The sequence below is a fragment of the Camellia sinensis genome, chromosome 3 (assembly GCF_055761805.1).
Source record: "Camellia sinensis isolate YWXY chromosome 3, ASM5576180v1, whole genome shotgun sequence".
Taxonomy (NCBI): Eukaryota; Viridiplantae; Streptophyta; class Magnoliopsida; order Ericales; family Theaceae; genus Camellia; species Camellia sinensis.
The window spans coordinates 14,650,945-14,655,509 of record NC_138963.1 but is presented as its reverse complement, the minus strand read 5'-3'; the positions used below and the strand labels follow the sequence as shown (position 1 = coordinate 14,655,509).

The window sequence follows — 4,565 nt, the reverse complement described above, 5'->3', positions numbered from 1 at the left end:
AGTTTTACCACAAGTATTGTTTATGCACTTTGTACTTATATCTCTGTTAAACTTCATATATTGTGTTAGATGATTCCTATTGGGTTGTGGCTCATCCTATTTTGGAAAAACATTTTCAGGTAACGATGGAATGCCTCCATCAAGGTAATAGCGTTGGAGAGATTTTCGGGAGCAAGAGTTTCTTATTTTGATTGTATATTTTCGGTAAAGCCAAGGGCTTCAGATGTAATGAGCGAAGCCCACTTTTGTTGTAACCAAGTCAAGACTTGGAAAAGTGTAAGCCAACAGGGCATTTATTTTTGTCAAATTCTTTTATATCGTTAACTCCATGTAATGAAAAGACTATTTACTCTGACTTATGCGATTATTAATATATGTTTTGGGTTGTATCTATTATGTTTTTTTTTGGGGCGTGACATAAGTGCATCTACTACATTATTATAATTTCAACAACTAACTTAGATTATGAAGAAAAAAAATTAAATACACCAAATAAACTAAAACTAAAACAAACAAAAAAAATTTGCAAAAGAAAAAATAGAGCAAAAAACATAATATGATGGCATCCTGTGATTTTGGAACAATTACACTTCAGACCCTTAGTTTTCATTAAATTCTTTAACAACTTTTTAAAAATGAAGGGCACAAAGGGCAACTTATACAATACTATAAGCTGCAATGTGTGACTTTTTATTTTACAAAGAGCAAAGTGCAATTTTTACAAAATTATAAGGTGCAAAGTGTCACTTTTAATTTTACGGGGCCAAAATGTGACTTCAATAAAACCACTAATGCAAAGCACCATTAACCCATTGAAGCATCTAACAATGTTTGTCACTTGTGTTATGAAAATCTCAGGCCAACAATGTTGATTTTTACATGAATGGGCATGACCATTGCCTTGAACACATTAGTGATCCCAAAAGGTACACTCGCTCAACCAAATACCCCATGTGGGCTGAAATTGCATGATATTTGTTTGCATCAATCATTCTATTTAGTTTCGTTTTCAAAATTTGAATTTTTTTTTGAGAAAATGAAATTTAATTTGATAAAAATAACCACTAAAAAGATACTTTCAAAAATTATTTTTATATCTCGAAAAAGAGAGAAGGGTTAATTACATTTTTAACTCTTTTACTAATTTGATTCAAATTTCACTTTGATCTATTATAGTTTTAAATTGAATAATTTGGTGCATACACTTTAAATTCAGTTTCAATTTGGCCATTCCGTCCAAATTTTTGTTAATTTTTCCTACGTGTACGCCTTAGAAAACTGACAAATGTTCCAAAATCGTTGACTTTAACCTCCAACTTGAACAAGAAGGCTAAACTGAAACTAGATTTAAAGTATATGGATCAAACTGTACAATTTGAAATTATAGGAACCAAAGTGAAATTTGAATCAAATCATATGGCTAAGAATTGTAATTAACTCAATAGAGAACCATATGGAGAAAACAGATTTTGAAAAAAAGAACAGAGTTAAATAGTGATTGATGCAAGTTGAGTTGTGATTGTTGCAGCCCCATCCAATTCCTAACTAGTGGAGCAGGGTCAAAGGCATGGAGGGGAGATGTTAAAAAAAAGAATAGAGAAGGTTTAAACTTCTTCTATGATGGGCAAGGCATCATGTCTGTGTAGTTGACACAAACTGAATCAACCATTGTGTTCTATGATGTTTTTGGCCAAGTATTGCATAGATGGGATGTGTCCAAGCAACTTCACCTAGCCATATAGAGATTTTAACAAATTCTTCGGTCTGCTGCTACGATTGTTTTAGTAATCGCTAAATGTGTAGCTAAATTTTATGGTCGTCTTCAACAATGGTATCTAGCTTTTGGTGAATGCCGACAACTAGAAATTAAGCAGTTACCTTGTGACTATCTCGTTGATGTCATTGATGTAGTCCATAATGAGTTTCTTTGTCGCGTTGATCATTATAAGTCTCAAATCCGAGAAGAATATCTAAACATGAAATGTTGTTGATTAGTGGCTAATTTGACAATTACAAGGATAAATGTAGCTGGAAAGAAAAAAATATCTTAGTACAGGGACATTGAGTAATTTAGGCCTTGGAGATTTGATAAACATAAAAATTTGTGTTCGTTGTATCCATCTTAATTAAGAGACGAGTATTAACCACTGATTACCTAATGTAGGTACTAAAACTATTAGTGATTTCTTTCGCATGAATTGTGTATTCTTAAAATTGTCTTAGTGAATTTTGGTCAGAGTTGTAATTTTTTCCTGAATGAGAGTTTTTCTTGGGGTTTTCAAGTTAAATCATTTTGTTTTTTTTATTGCCATCAATTTTTGTGTGATTTGCTTCATTGAATTGAAATTGTTAATAGGAAAAAAAATTTGAAGTGATAATTTTTAGAATTTGGACTATTCAGACCCTCTCTAGACATAACCTTTTTATGGACTCTAATATTTTAGAGGCCACTTTGGAGAAGAAAATGTTGCTTTCAAAGTCATTTTAAAGCTAATATATATATAATTTTGTTGTATTTTCACCAATGACTTTCTAAAGTAGTATGTTAGTATATATGTATGCATATTCCCAACTTACTAATAAGCAGCCTTTGCCTTATTGAGTTCAAAGAAAAACAAAAAAGGGAAGCCAGCACACTTGGGGAAATAGAAAGAGAGCCTTTCAAATAGGAGTATATATTTCTTTTCACATAAGAAAAATCTTGCATAATTGGTTAAACCACCTGTTTAATTTCTCTGCACGGTTTTTCTGTTCTCTAATATTTTTGCCCAATTTCATATTGTCATGGAAGTAAGGTTTTGAAATTTATAGTTTAAGTAATTTAATTTTTTTGAAATACCTTTGAGTAGGATATAAATTTGATGAAGGAATTTGAATTAGAGTCAAACTCATCTTTTATCTATAAATATTTTGAAATAATCCTATCCATATGATATTATATATATCCATGCCCTAAGTAATTAAAAAGTGAAATAGAATATATTAAAAAAGAGGAAAAAATAGGAAAATAAAATGAGAGAAGAATAGATGTGCCACCTAGGAAAGAGTTTAATGAGATGTTAGGATTAAGAATTTAGAGTTTTTTAAGAGATCACTACATTTGGTTATATATATAGTATATAGATAGATATGCTCTTGTACGGTTGAATTTGGAGTCATCTGCTCTTACTCAAGTTCAATCCATAGAAGATAGACTTCACGCTCCTCCTCCATTAAGCATCCATTAAGTCCGAGGCATCTTTGATTTCATCATTTTGAAAAATTGTTCTCTTTACTTTATTCCAGCTCGATGGTAACATTGTTTCCATCATTTTTTTTTTCACTTATTTTTTTCCCCTAATTTTTGCATTGCCCAACATATTTTGATTTTCCAATCATCAATATTTTCTACTAATAAATCCTCTTTATGCGGATATTTTGAAATTCATTTATGGCATTTTATATGGCCAAACGATGGCTACAACGCAAATTTAGATGAGGCCGCATATTTATCTGCATAACGAATTTAACACATTTGACTTACAATTACACAAAGAATAAGATAAGCAAGCTCGATGGTACCTGGAATACAAAATATAAAGAGTAAAAAGTCTCAATAAGTATCATTGTTTATTGTAGATATAAAAAAAATTAAAAATCTACTGTACAACATCCATCTATTGAGGAGCTAATGTAACTATTTGTAAGGAAAATTATACCACAATGATTTTAAAATAAGAAAAAGATAACATAATCAATTTATTGTTATACATGAAAAAAAAAAACACACACACACACAGAAAGGAAAAAGTGGTTTCTATTTTGATTTATTGTTAGATTTATTTTAAGATTTTTTAAAATTACAAAATAAGCACAAAACAGTGTCTTTTGTGGATTTGTATTGAATTTTACGTGATAGACATCTGATTGAGTGAATTGTGGGTGATGGATATGCATGAGTAAATTGTATGAATAAGACTTATGGAATTTTTTTTTTTATTTTAAATAACGTGATAAACATTAGATATTTATAATTTGTATATATGTTTTTAATTTATTTAAGTTAAAGATATTCAAGAGTTTTTTTTTATAAATAATATGATAGACATTGGATATTTGTAATTTATATATAGATATATATATTTTGTGGGTTTATATTTTTATTATTAATTTATTTAAGTCATTATGTGATATTTAAGTTACAAATAATTGTGAATTTTTTTTTTTTTTAAATAGCGTGATCGATATTGGATACATATTTGTAGGTTTATATTTTTTTTTATTAATTTATTTAATTGAGAGTGAGATTTACTTTAATTGATTTAAGTTATGTGATAGACATCTAATTTTCTTGAATTTTAGGTGAACTACTTTTGATATGTAAAGGATGGGGTTTATAAAAATCGAAGAAAATATCAACATTGTTATATGAGAAGAAACAAATCAAATATGATTAAATTGAAGAACAAATGCAAACCACAAATTAAAAAGCAAGCCCAAACTATGCAAAATGTAATAATGGAGAAGATGAAAAGATGTGTAGATGAGCTAAAAAATATTGAGAAAAAGAAATATATACATACAAA

General features: G+C 29.0%; 1 long non-coding RNA gene across 1 annotated transcript; it reads left to right on the top strand.

Moving 5' to 3' along the window:
• Positions 1–568: 568 nt before the first annotated feature.
• LOC114260623 (uncharacterized) lies at positions 569–2,288 on the top strand. Its single transcript, XR_003628697.2, has 2 exons — positions 569–926; positions 1,529–2,288. It is a non-coding gene; the product is annotated as an uncharacterized LOC114260623 (long non-coding RNA).
• Positions 2,289–4,565: the final 2,277 nt, after the last annotated feature.